Raw genomic sequence first — 19,388 nt, 5'->3', positions numbered from 1 at the left:
TGAGTAAAATACCATCAAAAAACACATGCTACAGAGAAATCTTTCATGAAAAGAAGAGTCAATTGATGTGGCAAACTTCCTTATTGTCTCATTTTAAGAAAATTATCACAGCCATCCCAACCTTTAGAACCACTGTTCTGATCATTCAGCTAGTGTCAACTTTGAGGCAAGACTCTCCACAAGCAAAATGATTACAATTCACTGAAGGCTGCAATGATCATTAGCATTTTAACAAAAAATACTTTTAGTTGAGGTATTTAGATATAATGCTACTGCACACGATAGTGTACAGTTTAAACATAACTGTATAAAGATATACTACAGTGTAGCGTAAACATAATTTTTATATGCAGTGGGAAACCAAAAAATAATTGTGTGGCTTGCTTTGTTGGGATATTTACTTTATTGCAGTGATTAAGAACCGGAGGTATAGTATTTCTGAGGTATGGGTGTACACTAATAAGTAATGAAACTTTTTTGTGACCAAAAGAACCACAATTACACAAATTATTAGAGGATGAATGCTTGTCGTCCTTCAAAATTATCATGTTGAATCCCCAACTCCAAATGTAATAGTATTATGGAGTGGGTTTTCTGGGTGGCTATTAGATGAGGTCCTGGGGATAGAGTCCATAATATGTGATTAGTGTCCTTGTATGGAGATGAAACGAAAGCTATCTGTATCTCTGCCTCTGCCCTGTGAAGACATAGTAAGAAGGCAGCCCTCTGCCATCCAGGAAAAGACAGATCGCCAAGAACCTGGCTGTGGTGGCACCTCGATTATGGATTTCTTGAACTCCAGAACTGTGAGAAATAAATGTCTGTTGTTTAATACACTAAGTCTGTGATATTTTGTCATAGCAGCCTAAGAAGACTACGGCATGAATCTTATAATTTCTTAGATGTATATGAGCAATAGAGTGTTTTGAAAAGTTGCGAGAATCATATTACACTTTATAAAGATTAATAAAAAGCACCATAATCAACTAATGAGTAGTGCCAAGAATAGATACGAATAATACAATTTTCCCGGTATTCTTTGGCATGTATATACATAAACTCAGTAAAGATTATTTGAATTATGAAAAATTTTAAATTACTAGAAAGAGAAATATGGCTTTAGAGAGCAAAGCTTAAGGAAAAAAATACATTTCAAAGCTTTAGAAATCTCTATAAAGTACGTGATTTTTGTGTAGTCACTATCGAAAAAAGTGATCTCATTTTTCTAAAAGAATCAACTTCATTCACTACGTAAGTCTAATTTTTATAAGCTCCTTGGTGATTCATGAGGAATTTTAGTTTTTTTTTTTTTAATATGATCATAAAAATAAGATTCAGTATTCCTCTGGTAATGTGCCACAATTTTGTTTTCACTTTCTTTTTTTTTTTTTTCTTGTTTCTCCTCAACTTGCCTATAAAACATTTTATATGCTTACATTTTTAATACTTATGATAAGTAATTTTTGAGTTGTAAACACAACTCTATTACCTCTTTTTTTTTCAACTTTATTTTAGTTTCAGGGGATACATGTGCAGGTTTTTGACATGGGTAAATTGCATGTAACTGAGATTTGGTGTATGAATGATTCTGCCACACAGTTAGTGAGTATAGCACCCAATAGGTAGTGTTTCAACTCTCCCTGCAAGCACTCCCTTCTCTAGTAGTTCCCAGCATCTACTGTTCCCATCTTTATGTCCATGTGTGTAGCCAATATTTCACTGCCACTTATAAGTGAGAATATGTGGCATTTGGTTTTCTATTTCTGCATTAATACACTTAGGATAATGGCCTCCTGCTGCAATCATGCAATCATGTTGCTACAAGGGCATAATTTTGTTCCTTTTTATGGCTGTGTAGTATTCCATTATGTTTATATATCACATGTCTTTATCCAGTTCACCATTGATGGGAATCTAGGCTGATTCCGTGTCTTTGCTATTGTGAATAAAGCTGTGATGAACATACAAGTGCATGTACCTTTTTGGTGGAATGATTTCTTTTCCTTTGGATATTGATATGGTTTGGCTCTGTGTCCCCACCCAAGTTTCATGTCAAGTTATAATCCCTATGTGTCCGGGCATGGGCCTGGTGAAAGGTGATTGAATCACAGGGGCAGACTTCCCTCTTGATGTTCTCATTGATAGGGTTCTCATGAGATCTGGTTGTTTGAATGTGTGCAAAGCTTCACCCTTCACTTTCTCTCTCTCCTGTCACCATGTGAAGAAGTTGCTTGCTTCCCCTTCGCCCGTCCTCCATGATTGTAAGTTTCCTGAGGCCTCCAGTCATGCTTCCTGTACAACCTGCAGAAGTGTGAGTCAATTAAATCTCTTTTCTTCATAAATTACCCAGTCTCAGGTAGTTCTCTATAACAGTGAAATAACAGACTAATGCAGGTGTATTCCCAGTAATGAGATTTCTGGATTAAATGACAGTTCTGTTTTGGCTCTTTGAGGAACTACCACACTGCTTTCCACAATGGTTGAATGAATTTGCAATCCCACCAACAGTGTATTCCTTTTTCTCTGTAACCTCACCAGCATGTTATTTTTTGACTCTTTAGTAATAGCTTTTCTGACTGTTGTGAAGCAGTATCTCATTTTGGTTTTGTTTTGCATTTCTCTAATGATTAGTAATGTTGAGCATTTTTAAAATGTATTTGTTGGCAGCATGTATGTTTTCTTTTGAGAAGTGTCTGTTCATGTTCTTCACCTACTTTTAATGAGTTTTTTTTTTTTTGCTTGTTGAATTGTTTAAGTTCTTTAGAGATTCTAAATATTACTAATTTGTTGGCTGCATGATTTGCAAATATTTTCTCCCAGTCTGTAGGTTGTCTGTTTTCTTTGTTGATAGTTTCTTTTGCTATGCAAAAGCTTTTCAATTTAATTAGGTTTAACTTGTCAATTTTTGTTTTGGTTACAAATGCTTTTGGAGATTTAATCATAAATTATTTACCAAAGCTGATGTCTAGAATCATATTTCCTAGGTTTTCTTCTAGAAGTTTTATAGTTTCAGGACTTACATTTAAGCTGTTAATCCACCTTGAGTTATTTTTTTTTCATATGTCGACCTCTTTCTTGTGTTTGCTCTTTTAATTGAAGTAATTTTATAGGAATCAAGATTATAAAATTTATGATCAGAAATAGGCCAGAACTGGTTAAATGAGAATAAGATTGAGATGAAAGAAAGTTATACTATATGACTAAGCTTTTGTAAGTGTTTACATGTGAAATATCTACTGAAACAAAGGTGCCACTTAAGTGAATAACACCAAAGTCTGTTTTATGGGATTATCTTTTTTCTAGTTATTTAAATTCAGTTACTCTTGTCCTCATTCTATCTTTGGTATGAGACACCAAATCATTTACTTTCTGTGTCAGTGTTATGGGCTTAATTGTACCCCTCCACAACAATTTAGTATGTTAAAGCCCCGATTCTCGGTACCTCAACCTCAGAATGTGACTATATTTGAAGATAGTCCTTTAAAAAGGTGTTTCAGTTAAAGGAAGCCATTAGGATGGGTCCTAATACAATCTGAGTGGTCTTTATTTGCACACAAAGAAGGATACCAGGGAGGCCAGTGCACAGAAAAATGTTATGAGAGAACACAGCAAAAGGGCAGGTATCTGCAAGCCCAGGAGAGATCTGGGGAGAAAACAACCCAGCTGACAACTGGATCTTGGAATTCCAGCATCCAGCCTGTGAGAAAATAAATTATGTTGCTTAAGCTACCCAGTCTGTGGTATTTTGTCATGGCAGCCCTAATGAACTGATATACCTAGTGTCTCTCAGGGAATTAATTTACAGCTCAGCAAACAACTTACGACGTTAGGTATCTTTATTCTTGAAATCCCTTGGCCTTTTCCACCACTGAAGATTTTTCACTGCCCATTTCTTTCAGTATTGAGTTGCACCCTGTTTTTATCTACCTGATCTTGTTTTTCATATCATCTCTTCCCTCCATTTTTCTGGCACCTAATTTCCATTCTCTCGGGCTCTCCCTAGGAATTTAGAACACTCCTCAATTCACCGTACAAAACAATTTAGCTTTCTAATTTCCTATTCTTTTTTTTCCTCTCTTTATGAGGTCTGCCTCAGGACTAAAAGCCATTTAAGTTATTCTAGTAAACCAAAAATAAAGGCTTTCAGATTACACTCTGTCAAAAGAAAATCCTCATCTCAAACAGCATTCAAACAATTATGCAATTATACCATATGATGAGTGCTATGAAAAAACTTTAAAGCGTAAGAATAGAGAATTCGGTGATCCACTAGAAAACAGGTGGCCTCTTTTCTAATGGCATATTTTAGAAGGTTTCCTTGAGGAAGTGATTTTAAGCTGAAACCTGAAGAATATGTAATATTTAGCCAAGTGAAAAAATTGGCAATAGAATTTTCCAAGAAGAAGAAATCAAATATTTGAAAACTATAAGGCAAAAAGGAATTTTGTTTATTTAGTGGATTGAAAGCAGATTGGCTGAAATTCAGTGAGTTAAAGGTTGAGTCAACCAAGGTGATGGTAAAGAGTAGGTGGGCTATCTTTCAAGTGGGGGATCCGAGAGTGCATATTACTTGCCTTTTCTGAAGATTATTAAAATCAATATCAAAATTTCTGTCTTTAATGATATTCCTATGAAAGATAAAAAGTATTTTGAAATATTCCTTGCTGTTTGAGTTGCACTATGGGTACATTTCTATGTTTGGTTCTGAAATGTATGAGCCACATCACAAAGAACTCTGTAGACCATAGTAATTCTTAAAAAATTTATCCTAGGTGCAATGAAAAGCCTTTGAAGGATGATGAATAACGTCTGATATTTCAGTTATCATCGTTTCCATTTCTTTGTCAAGGAATCCTTTGCCTCTGGACAAACTCCAATCTGTCATGTTTTTAGAAATGTGCTCAAGTGTGGTACACAGACTACCACAGACTATATTCTCTATTCTTCAAATTCCTATTAATTCACCCAAGATCACATTGGCTAATTTTGCAGTTGCATTCAACTATGATGCAAGGAACCATAGAAATTTAGAATTGCAAGGAAGTACTGAAATAATTTAATCCAGTCAGCTCTGTTTGGGGATGAGGAAACTGAAACTCAAGGAATGAATGTATAATACAATCTTGAAGTAATTTTAATACTAACTTTTATAAAACATCTCACTGTATTTTGTACTTGTTCAATTAGAAGTATATATTAAATGTCTTCTTGACAGATATGGCAATTTTTTTCCAGTGAAATAAGAGAGTTTTGCATATTAAACAGGTTAAACAATGTGTTTGACTATCCTCTCAGCTTCAATGCATATGTGTGTGGTCATCATGGCTCCCAATCCAGTCATTCACAAAAACTATAAAACAAGACAGGACGAAAGTAAGCCCCTGGACACACTATAAGATAGGTTCTTCTAATGGAACATTGATAGTTTCATTATTTGTGTATCATTATCCCAGCAATTACAAATACTTAGCTGTCTTATTGACTTGCCCATGCATGATATAAGGCCAAATAGACTAATATTATCACTGTCCTCCATAAGATAGTGCCTTCATTTAAATGTGCTTGCACATGCTGTTCTCTTAGCTTGAAGGTAACTTCATCTGTTTAGAATTCCTTTGTCCTCCAATGACCAGTTTTGCCTTTTCCACATAGGTGTAGCAGAACACTTCAATCCCCACTGACGTCTTTTTTAAGGGAAGTACATCTCCTTTTCCATTTCTAGACTGCATTGTACTACTCAATACATATTTGCATTCTGTCTTTTGTCTTTCTCTCATTGTTTTGTGTGTGTTCTGTTTCACTATTATCATGACAATGAGTTAATGGGGTTTGTGTTTCAAATTATTATCTCACAAGTTTTACATATATATATATATATATATATATATATCTGTGTGTGTGTATATAAATTAATTTATGATGAGTCAGACCCAGGTAAATATTAAGTGATATAATTTTGAGATTTAAAAACGTGGACCCTGGCTGGGTTTAAATTCTGCCTCTTCTACTTACCACTTGTACGAACTTAGGCGTGATTATGCTCTCTATGGATTAATTTTTTCATCTGCAAAAAGAAAACAAAAAATAACACTAACCTCAAAGATGTATTTTAATTGATGATGTAATATGTTTATTTTAAAGAAATTTTTATATGGTTGAATTTAGACCTATTATTTTTTATCATTTGTTTATTTGTTCTTTTTTTCTATTTGTTTTTTTTTTCTTCTGTTGCATCATTCTTCCCTTCTTTGAGATCAATTGAACTTTTTTGAAATTAAATTCATCTATTAGCTTTTTAATTAATTATATATTCTTTTCATCATTTTGTTAGTGGTTTCTTTTGGTATTAGAAAATACACCCTTACATTTATTTTTACCACATAGTGTTAATATTGTCACTTCAAGTAAATTGTAAGAATCTTGCAACTGTCTACATTTACCAATCTCATCATTTATATTTGTCACATGTATTACCACCGCATATATTACAAATCCTACAATAGAATATCATATGTAGTTTCGCTTTAACCAGCCATATTTTTTTTTGATGAATCAAAGATGTCAAAAATGTTTATTATTTATCACTAAAAATTTTTTTTTAAATCACTGGCAATTAAATTGAAACAATGTTTTGTCATGAATTCAAATTTTAGTTGTAGAAGGAACTTTTTCTGATCTTTAATATTGACAGTATAATTGTGGGGCACACTAAAGAACATTGGGTTTTGTTAGCATTGTTTATTTGACTCTTTTTTTTCCCCCCTACATTTTATTTTATTTTATTTTATTATTTATTTATTTTTTTTATTATACTTTAAGTTCTAGGGTACATGTGCATAACGTGCAGGTTTGTTACATATGTATACTTGTGCCATCTTGCTGTGCTGCACCCATCAACTCGTCAGCACCCATCAACTCGTCATTTACATCAGATATAATTCCCAATGCAATCCTTCCCCCCTCCCCCCTCCCCGTGATAGGCCCCGGTGTGTGATGTTCCCCTTCCCGAGTCCAAGTGATCTCACTGTTCAGTTCCCACCTATGAGTGAGAACATGTGGTGTTTGGTTTTCTGTTCTTCTGATAGTTTGCTGAGGATGATGGTTTCCAGCTGCTTCCATGTCCCTACAAAGGACACAAACTCATCCTTTTTGATGGCTGCATAGTATTCCATGGTGTATATGTGCCACATTTTCTTAATCCAGTCTGTCACTGATGGACATTTGGGTTGATTCCAAGTCTTTGCTATTGTGAATAGTGCCACAATAAACATACATGTGCATGTGTCTTCATAGCAGCATGATTTATAATCCTTTGGGTATATAACCAGTAATGGGATGGCTGGGTCATATGGTACTTCTAGTTCTAGATCCTTGAGGAACCTCCATACTGTTTTCCATAATGGTTGAACTAGTTTACAATCCCACCAACAGTGTGAAAGTGTTCCTATTTCTCCACATCCTCTCCAGCACCTGTTGTTTCCTGACTTTTTAATGATCGCCATTCTAACTGGTGTGAGATGATATCTCATTGTGGTTTTGATTTGCATTTCTCTGATGGCCAGTGATGATGAGCATTTTTTCATGTATCTGTTGGCTGTATGAATGTCCTCTTTTGAGAAATGTCTATTCATATCCTTTGCCCACTTTTTGATGGGGTTGTTTGTTTTTTTCTTGTAAATTTGTTTGAGTTCTTTGTAGGTTCTGGATATTAGCCCTTTGTCAGATGAGTAGATTGCAAAAATTTTCTCCCATTCTGTAGGTTGCCTGTTCACTCTGATGGTAGTTTCTTTTGCTGTGCAGAAGCTCTTAATATTAAATTTATATTTAAATTTACATTGACCTACACATGTACCATTTTGAGTACACTTCATTCATTCCTGAAGATTTCATTTCCTATCTGGTACCATTTTCCTTTAGCCTGAAAACATCCTTTGGCAGTTATACTAATAGGACAGTTTTATTTGCGATGAATTATCTTTCTTTTTGTTTGTCTGGAAATGTATGTATTTACTCTTCATTCTGATAGGATATTTTCTCTGGATATAGGCTTCTGTGTTGAAATATTTTCTCATTCAGCATTCTAAACATGTTTTTCCACTGTCTTTGGTTCTTCATTTATTTCCTAGTATAAACTCACTGGTCAAAATTTCTGTCTGTCTCTCTCTGTCTCTCTCTCTCTCTCTCACACACACACACACACACACACATCTGTTTTCAGCAATTTAATTACGATATGCCAAACTGTGATTGCCATTGTACGTATTCTGCTTAGATTTTGCTAAGATTGTTGAATTTGTAATTTTAAGTCTTTCATCAAATTATATAATTTTTTGGCTATTTTTTCTTCAAATATTTTTGTTGACCCTTTAATTGTCATTTATCATTCCTAGATTTAAAAATACATATGTATTAGACATTTTCATATTGTCACACAGATCAATTTTTTTAACAAATTCTTTTTTCTCTCTGTTATTCAGATTGGATAGTTTATCAGTTTCTATCTTCAAATTTTCTTTATTTCCTCTGTTATACCTTTCTATTGCTAAGCCTATCCAGGGAATTTTTTATTTCAGATATTGTATTTTTTCAGCTCTAGAATTTCCGTTAGGTTCTTTTAAATGACTTATTTCTCTGCTGATATCTTCCGTGTTTTTTACATCTCTGAACATAGTTACAATACCAGCTTTAAAATTCTTATCTGCTAATTCGAATATCTGGTATATGTCGGGGTTAATACTCATGGGTTGCATTTTCTCTTAAGTCACATTTTTACATGTCTAGAAATTGAAATTTATCTTGGACATTTTGATTATACATCTCCATAGGTTTTGGATTGCGTTATCATTTTTCAAAGAGTATTGATTTTTCCCCGTGTGCTTTAGTAGTCAGTTATATTGGTTGAAATCAAGCTTTAAACAGTCTCACTTTCAGTGGTACACAGCTTCAGTCTTTGTTCAATTCCTTTAGTCATAGCTGAGCTGCTAAAACCAACACCATACATACGTAGTTAAGCCAAAACTTTGGTTGAATTCATGTTAAAAATTAATGAAATCATCCTTGTGCCTCTATTGTTGGAATTTTCTAATTTCTTGTCTATCTTATACGGTTAACCTGAATCCTATTCTCCAATTCTTGAAGACAGTAAGACTACAGGCTTATATCCAAGTAGTAGCTGGCTCACGTATATGCAATATGTCCTGTCCTCTAGCTTAAAGCCATAACAAAGAAAATTTTCACTCAATGATGTTGCCATTCTCACCTTCCATGTGTAAAGTTTTCTCCAGTATTTTCCTGATTTTTGTCACTCTTCAGTGACTTCAAGTACTTTTTAAAATATTTTGTCCAGGGTTTACAGTTATTACCTACAGAAGTATTGGTTCAACTGAAGCTAGTCCACTATTATTAGAAGTAGGATCACCCCATAGACTACATGATGTAATTCTTGTATAGTGTTTTAGAAACTGCTGTTCATAGTGTCAGATTTCAAAACATGAACCTATTATTATTAAATGTGAAATAAATCTAGGTACTGCCTGCTTTCTCCAGTAACACTTCTGTGTCTGCCTAGCTCTTGGGTATAGGTCATGCTTCCAACACGAGAGTTGACAGTCTAACAACAAAAAGTACCATATATAACTGATCCAAAATGATGATTTTTCACTAAAATTTAGCAATATTCTTTCAAGATTTTATTTTATCACATTTAAGCAGGCTAGTAGAACAATTCAGCAATATATATATTATTCAGTTTATAGATACTTTGCAAAAAAAATGATTACTGCAGTGCTTAGTTGAGTGGTATTTCCTAAGTGATTTACCTGTTTAAACAAACCTTAATGGTTGTTCTACACAATGGTGATATATCATTAATTTTGTGAATTAAACATTTTATTTTGTTTATTTGCATGCAGTTGTAATAAATAATATAGAGAGATCTTTCATATCATTTATCCAGTTTTCTGATACCTTGCAAAACTATAATACATATTGCATCTAAGATGATGGCATGGATGCAGACAAAACACAGAAGAGTTTCTAACCCCATTGGAACCCCTATTACATCCAAATACACCTCACTCTTATTCCTAACTTCTGGAAACCACTAATCTGCACTCTGTTTCTCTCTCTCTCTCTCTCTGTGTGTGTGTGTGTGTGTATGTGTGTGGTGTATATATATATATGCATATATATATGTATGTGTGCATATATATATTACACACACATACAAACAGAGAGAGAGAGAGAGAGAGAAAGAGAGAGAGAGAGATGGAGTCCTGCTCTCTGTCACCTAGGCTGAAGTGCAGTGGCACGATCTCATCTCACTGCAACCTCTGCCTCCTGGGTTCGGGCAATTCTCCTGTTTCAGTCTCCCGAGTAGCTGAGATTACAGGTGTGCACCACCATGCCAAGCTAATTTTTGTATTTTAAGTAGAGACAGGTTTTCACCATGTTGTCCAGGCTGGTCTTGAGCTCCTGACCTCAAGGGATCCACCTGCCTTGGCCTCCCAAATTGCTGAGATTATAGGCATAAGCCACCACGCTTGACCGTTTATATAATTTAGTATTTTTAAAAAAATTTTCAACTTTTGGGAGAGCATATTCATTAAAATGCATCTCACAAAGACCTATTTTCTAGAATCTACAGGGAACTTAAGTCAAAAAGCAGAAGACAACCCCTAAAAATGGGCAAAATACATGAATTTTGTCTTTTCGGTAACGGTATATAGATAGAATCACGTAATATGTAACCTCTTGAAAAAGTTCTTTTTCTCTCAGCACAATTTCTTTGAGGTTCACTCAAGTTGTTCTGTGTATTGACAGTTCACTATTTTTATTGCTGAGTGATAATACATGGTATGGATATATGACAGTTTGTTTAACCACTCTCCTGTTGAAGTACATCTGTGTTGTTTCTACTTTTTGGTAATTACAAATAAAGCTGCTAGGAATATTTATGTATAGGTTTTTGTATTAAAATAAGTTTTAATTTCTGTGGGGAAAAATGTAAAGTGCAATGCCAGGTAATGTGGTGGTCACACATTTAGTTGTATAAGAAAATGTAGGCCAGGCGTGGTGGCTCACGCCTGTAATCCCACCACTTTGGGAGGCCAAGGTGGGCAGATCACTAGGTCAGGAGCTCAAGATGAGCCAGTTCAAGACTAGCCTGGCCAACATGGTGAAACCCTGTCTCTACTAAAAATACAAAAATTAGCTGTGCGTGGTGGCACATGCCTGTAATCCCAGCTACTCAGGGGGAGCCGAGACAGGAGAATCGTTTAAACCCAGGAGGCAGACGTTGCAGTGAACTGACATTCTACCACTCCACTCCAGCCTGGGTGATGGAGCAAGACTCCATCTTAGGAGAAAAAACAAAAAACAAACAAAAATCTGTCAAACCGGTTTCCAGAAAGGCTATATACCATTTTACATTGTCACCAGATATGGGTGATCTGCTTTTACGACATTCTCTTCAACACTTGGTGTTGTTACTATTTCTTATTGAAGCCATTTTGATAAGTGTGTAGTCATCTCATTGTGATTGAAATTTGTATTTGCTCAGTGGCTTCTGATGCTGAACATCTTTTCACGTGCTTATTTGGCATTTTAAAATTAATTTTGGTGAAATATCTCTTGGTGTCTTTTGTCCATTTTTAATTGGATTGTTTAGTCTAATATTGTTGAGTTCTTTAAGTAGTCTAGATCTTAGTCTTTCCTTGGATATGTGGTTTGCAAATATTCTGACTTTAGCTTGTCCTTTCATCCCTTTTATAGATTCTTTTACCCAAGCAAAGTTTTAAATTTTGACCAAGTCCAATTCATCAAATTTTCATTTGATGGATTGTGCTTTTGATGTCAAGTCTACAAACCCTTTGTTTGTAGACTGTTATTAACAAAACCTGTTATTCTATTCTATTTGTTTGTAGACTTTGTTACTGTAGATGTTCTGTTATTTCTAAGATTTTCTGTTATTTCTAATAGTCATATTTCTGCATTTTATATTTAAGTCTGTGATGCATTCTGAGTTACTATGTGTATAAAGTGTGTGACTTAGGTCAACGCTCATTTTTCTGACTGTGGATGTACATTTGCTCTGGTACTATTTGTTGAAAGGACTATCTCTTTTCTATTAAACTGCTTTTGCAACTTTGTCAAATATCAGTCAAGCATGTACATGTGGGCCTACTTTCGGGTTCTTTATTTTGTTTCACTGATCTATTTGTCTCTCTCTCTCTCTGCTAACATTACATAGTCTTGATTAATCTAGTTATATAAAAGGCCCTACTGTTAGGTATCAGGTAGATTTCTCCAACCATATTCTTAGTTTTCAAGATTGTTTTTGGTATTTTAGGGCCTATGCCTTTCCTTATAAATTACAGAAGAAGCTTGTCTATGTATACAACAATTTTTGCAGGAGTTGATGAGAATTTCATTAAATTTGTGTATCAAATACCTGTGTGTGTGTGTGTATATATACATATATATATATGCTCCTAAATATATATACTCCAAATATGTATAATCTTAATATGAATGTCTTAAATATGTATATAAATTATATATAGGCAAATATTTACTAAATATATACATGTATACACATACATACTCATATATATCAATTTGTGCTGCTTAATGTTGCTGTGCAGTAAATCTTAACATTTTACCCTCATATCTCAGTGTGCAGCCTTCTTCTCTTTCTCAGTTTTAACATTTTTCTGTACCACATACACGAGGCTATCATAAAGGATAATACCTTCCATAGTATTCTTTTTGTACACACTCTCTTGTGACTAAACAAATTAGTCTACTTAGTGTTATGATTTTTATATTTAGATTCATGTTATTTATTTCTAGTTCATTTATTTTATTTTTGAGTAATATTTTATTGTAGAATTATATCAAAACCTGTTTTTCTATTCTCATATTGATAAAAATCTCTTTTTTGTTCTGGTTTCATTTTATTACAAACAATTCTACAATTAATATTTTGTAAAGTCTTCTCATGCGTCTATATGAGTTTTTCGTGGTCTTACATTTAGGAGTGGAAATCTTGACCATTGGGCATGTGCATCTGCAACTTTATTAGATGTTGCCAAAATTATTTATTGATGTAAACTCCCACTTTCAGTGAGAGTAAATCTCTGTTACATAACTTTACATCCTAGCCAATATGAATATCTTAAGGTACTTTAATTTGTGCCAGCTTGATGAATACAAAATTATATTTGTTAATTTCATTTGCATTATTTCATTATGTGTGATTCTGAGCATGTTTTCACATGTTTATTGGACAATCAGTTTTTCTCTTCTGTGGATTGTCTGTTAACATTCATTACCCATTTACACATGGTTTGTTGGCTAAATGTAATATATTTTTTGCCAAGAATTTGCAAATAGCGCAAATTTTCTATGCCAAAAGCTATGTGTGAGTGTGTGTGTGTATACAGAGAGAGAGAGAGAACAGTTTTGTGAGAATAAAGTTAACATGTTAATACAAAGTTCGATGCAATTTTTTGTAAAACTTTGTTTTCTAATGTAAAATTATCTAAGCACTGATTGCAGTTTGAAAAAGCAGAAACAAAAGGTACTTTTCTCATATTTTGGACTGTAAGAGATCAGCATTTTTTTTTCCTCCTCAGACAGTACAAATAGTGTACTTTTCTACATTTCCTTGTTACTTTGTTTTGATCTTTCTGAACTTGCAGTCATGCTTATGAGCTTACTTAGAAGAGATAAATATGTCATTTATATAAACTATTAACTCTAGGAGGAACCTTTTATTCACCTTTTTAAATGAGAGAACTGTAACTCTCTTTAGCTGTTATAACTCATAACCACCCTTCCAATGATCCTACTAGTTAAAATACCCTTAGTTAGCAATTTACTCAGTATTGAAGACTATGAATTTTCTTGGTTTTTTGGAACAATCCATGAGACATAAGCGCATATCCAAAGTACTACTTTCAACAATAAAAGTCTTCTTAAATAATAATTTAACAATAATAAATTGTATTTTTATACTACTTACTTCTAGATGGCTATACATACCTTATATGTTAAGTTGCCTTTCTTCACAACATCTTACCATCTAGAGAAAAGGCATATTGTTCTGTACTTTTCTATAAAAGGAAAACCTGAGGCACAAAATGATTTTTTATAATTTTTCTCACACAAGAAGTCAGTAAGAAAACTGAGAATAAGATCAGTGCCAAGATTTCCCTCTAGAAAACCATGTGGCTTTCAATTTACATTGTTATTTATTCCAGAAATGTTCATGAAGCCAGATCCCATGATAGACATAGTCTATTCTTTTCAAATAGAATTCCACTTAGAGCATCTCACCTGTAAGCTATAAGTGTTTCATTCAACTCATCATTTCAAATTCACCCAACTGACTGAACAGACCACCTCCTGGCCAAGGGGACCCCAGAGTAACCTTACAAATTGAATGCTTGGCCATGATGGGATGGGGGTCAGGTGCATATGTTGAACCAAACCTGTATCTCAGCAATGAAGCCTACTTGATTGTGGTTGATTAGCTTTTTCATGTGCTGATTGACTAGGTTTTTCCAGTAGAAAATGTATTTAGTTATGGTGGCTAACATTAAAAGATATTTTTAACTTCACGTAATTCAAGACCAGTGACCATGTCTATATTTACGATCAACTTTACACTGCTGAGGGCCAAGATAATTTTTAAAAACTCTTTTTAGGGTAAAATCTTGATCCTTAGAACACTAAAAGCAGTTCTGTTTAATTGAAAGACAGAGAAAGTTAAAGTGAAGGTAATCAGTCTGTGGAATGACTGATATTATATTTTCTTGTAAACTGCTGCTACAGCATAAAGACAGAGAGAAAGATTTCTTTATAAAGTAAGATCTTGTAGGACGCTAGAGATTTGGAACCGAAACATTAATGAAAGTATGGCTTAAAAGAAAGATTTAAAAATTACCTACACAGAGATCACCACTGAAATTTGGGAGCAAATAAACTTTATATGATAGTTAATATAAAGAAGTAAAAGCAGTGAGACAAGGCTGAAACCTGAAGTCTGCACGTATGTATGTTTCTAGGTTTAGAGGAGAGAAAGATGGATATCAAGACACAGACGGAAGAAAAAGAGAGCATATTATTAAGGACCAAGAGAAGACTGTTCCAGAAAAGATGGGGTGGTCAAGAGTACAAAAGGTAAGCTCTTGTGAGCAAGAGCAATGTAATCAAATTTGCATCTTCAGAGTTCAGAGCCCAGCACATAGTAGGCACTCAATAAGCCTTTGTTGGATGGATTAATGAATGAATGAGTAAAAAAAAAAAAAAAAAAAAAAAAAAAAATCAAGGAAATGAAAAATTAGAAGAAATAATTCTATTCAACTAAGATCACATGTTGGCTACTTTAAAACACTATTTCTTAAAAAGTCTGTGGACCACTTTCAAAGGGTGCCCTAAAGTGATTATTGAACAAATGGGTTTCTGGACCCTACCTTAAAACTGCTAATCAGAATCTGCCCATTTAATAAGTAAAAAATATAAAGTGATAGCTCACTAAACTTTGAGAACAGTTGCACTAGAGTGGATGGTTTCAATATAAAAATGGGGATAGCCGTTATGTTCCATAGGAAAGGAGGAGGGAATAAATGAGGAAGGTTTGTATAATGCTACTGCAGAATGCTCTTAATTAAATATGGAATGGAGTAAAAATGGGATTAAAATCAAGTGATAATCTTTCAAACTTAAGTTAGCTGTCAGGAATTGTCTTCAAACATTTTGCTCCACACATCCTCTACAAAAAGTTTTGAAAAATTATGTAGAGTCTGATACAATATGAAGCTCACATTTGAAATATTACATCATAATTTTAAAGTGTCAAAAGATGCACTCTCTACCATACTTTAAACGTTAGTATTTCAAAATAAATTTTTAAATTACTTTTTCAAATATATTCAATGGAATCTAAAAATTGTAGTGACTTGATACCCTTGTAATTCAATAATACATGACATGTTTTTCTTTAGCAGCAGAAATTTCAAATAGTTTCTTTTCTCCTCGAATCCACATTTTCATTTCAGTTTCCTAAGATAATTATTTCGTAACATATTTTTACTTGAAAGTATTTTGTTGATTACCTTATAGTATTTTTACAACAAAAATAATACATGAATTTTAGTTTTTAAATTTTTTGACTCTAAATAGAATTTTTATTGAGGAAGAATAAGACAGGAGTCAGCATCAGTTAATTTATTTTTGTTTGTTTTTACAGACATGAGTGCTGAAAATGTTTGTTTACCTAAATAAGTGGATGTAAATGGAAGGAGTTTTATTATAGCAATGTTTTTTCCATTATTTGATCTCTTTTTGCTGAGGTGACTTGAGCCATGAGTCAACATTAATGCTTTTTACATGGTTCAAAATTTTGTAGTGATTTTTGATGCGGTGATTTAGGACAGACTTGTTTTAAGAGTTGTGTGCTTAGCATACAACCTTTCAAAATTATATATTACTATTATTTTGACTATTTTAGTGCTGGATAATGCATCTCATGCCAAGTGAAATAGTTCCACTTAAGCACATGAAAAGGTTGTTAATGTGTAGCTTTTAATACACAGATGTCTGGCTATGTAATTTTTCTTTGTGTTGTATAATCAGATAATTATGGGAAAGAAATAAAACAAAGTATTCCCAAGTAATTTTCAATAATGTTAACCACTATAGTGTCCTAGTAGCTGACGAACTTAATTTGCTCTGCAGGGTTTTGCTAAAATACAATATCGAAAAGCTCATGGCTTTTAAATTGCCCTAAATATTCAACTGGTTTGTAGGCTTATTCCCCCACCTGTATAATCAATCAGTAATTATTTAGATGGTATTTTAGTCCCATAGCTATTTTGCATTTTTCTTTTATTTTACAATTCTGGTGTTCATTGATAAAGTAAATTTATATGATAATAATTTATATGGGCCGGGCGCAGTGGCTCACGCCTGTAATCCCAGCACTTTGGGAGGCCGACGTGGGTGGATCACGAGGTCAGGAGATCGAGACCATCCTGGCTAACACGGTGAAACCTCATCTCTACTAAAAAATACAAAAAAATTAGCCGGGTGTGGTGGCAGGCATCTGTAGTCCCAGCTACTCGGGAGGCTGAGGCAGGAGAATGGCCTGAACCTGGGAGGCGGAGCTTGCAGTGAGCCGAGATCGCGCCACTGCATTCCAGCCTGGGCGACAGAGCGAGACTCCGTCTCAAAAAAAAAAAAAAAAAAAAAATTATATGATAATAATTGTGATGGTTAGTACTGAGTGTCAATTTGATTGGATTGAAGGATGCAAAGTATTGATCCTGGATGTGTCTGTGAGGATGTTGCCAAAAGAGATTAACATTTGAGTCAGTGGACTGGGGAAGGCAGACCCACCTTTAGTCTGGTGGCACAATCTAATCAGCTGCCAGCAAATATAAAGCAGGCAGAAAAACGTGAAAAGGCGAAAAGGTGAGATTGGCCTAGACTTACAGCCTACATCTTTTTCCCATGCTGGATGCTTCCTGGCCTCAAACATCGGACTCCAAGTTCTTCAGTTTTGAGACACAGACTGGCTGTCTTTGCTCCTCAAGCTTGCAGACAGCGCATTCTTGGACCTTGTGATCATGTAAGTTCATACTTAATTAACTTCTATATTTATATATTTGGAATATATATATATTCCATTATATATATAACTAATATATACAATAATATACAATCTATATATATATTATTATATATTATATTGTATATTATTATGTACAATTGATTATACATATAGTGTGTGTATATATATATATATATCCTATTAGTTCTGTTACTCTAGGGAACCCTGACTAATACAAGAATTTCACTTAGAATTTGTTATGCATTAAATCTGCATAGATCAAATATGACCAGGTGCAAAGTAGATAGTAAGGCAAAGGGAAGGAAATTATTAATAAGACATGGTTCCTTTCCTTACAGACGTTTTCCTCATTTCTGTTTGAATATGCTTAAATCTTTCTTTTGTAATCAGAAATGTAAAAGGAGTCTTCATGTTTCATAAAAATACTATTCTTTTTGTTTTTTTCTAGGAGACCTAAAACTTTCTTAGTCATTCTATGATTCCTTGTTTAAGATCCAGGAAAATGACCATATTCAGCATACAGTGAAAAAGCACATTCTTGGTAAATTCTTACAGAACATTGTGCTATCAAAGTTTAGATTCTGACAGATATTAGTTCATCTTCATCTTATGGTAAGAGGTACGCAGGCAAATTCCCAATTATATCTAAATCATAACAAGCTCAAAGAACATGTTAGAAAAATAAGGTTATAGACTCCTGATATATGAAAAGATATTATTTACAGTTACTTAGATGGATAATTTAGTACCTCATCTTGCTCCTACCACATGTTGTTTACATTTCTGTTACAACATTTTATTTATTCTGCCTGATATTTACAGTTTGTTTCCTCTACATGTACACACACGTGCACACGCATGCGCGTGCGTGCGCACACACACACACACACACACACACACAGATTTATTATAAGGAATTGGATGACATGATTATGGAGCCTGACAAGTCCCAAGATCCACAGTTGGCAAGCTGGAGACTGAGGAGAGCCAATGGTATATTTCCAGCCCAAATGCTGGCAGACTTGAAATCCAGGAAGAAGCCATGTTTTGGTTAAAGTCTAAAGACAGTCAGAAATCCCATGTTCCAGATAGAAGGCAGTGAGGCAAGAGTAATTCTCTCTTATTGAGGGAAAGGTTAGCCTTCTGTTCTATGTAGGCCTTCAACTGATTGGATGAGCCTCACCCAATTAGAGAGGAGACTATGCTCTACTCAGTCTAACAATTTAAAAGTTAAACTCATCAAAAAAAAATACCCTCATGGAAACACCCAGACTAGCCAAATATCTGGGCCTCCCATAGCTCAGTCAGGTTGATGCATAAATTAACCATCACACCTACAGAAACAAGAGGGGAAAGGGAGAGGTATAATTGAATTCAAAGAAAACCACGGATAAAATGCCTATCAAAACTTAGAGAGACTCATTTTATTCTCTCTTCAGTTGTTTTTAAATCCATCGCATCTGAGTGCTTTTGAAAACATAGAAATCTGTCTAGACTCTGTATAATATATATGAAGAAATTGAGATGCAAAAAAGTAAAGTGACTTGTCCAAGGTCACACAGCTCATTAACCATAAAGCTAAACTAAAAGCAAAATCCTACAACTTCAGTGTTCTTTCTAGGCATACGCTAGCATAATTTCCCCTTTATCGCCTGTATGTGTGACATGAGAACTGGATAAAGTAACAAACTGAATTTCAAAATGTCAGTGCTAAATGCATTCTTGATACATGACTGTCTTTTGTAAACAT

This window comes from Macaca nemestrina, chromosome X, assembly GCF_043159975.1.
Source record: "Macaca nemestrina isolate mMacNem1 chromosome X, mMacNem.hap1, whole genome shotgun sequence".
Lineage (NCBI taxonomy): Eukaryota > Metazoa > Chordata > Mammalia > Primates > Cercopithecidae > Macaca > Macaca nemestrina.
This window is presented reverse-complemented; position numbering follows the sequence as displayed.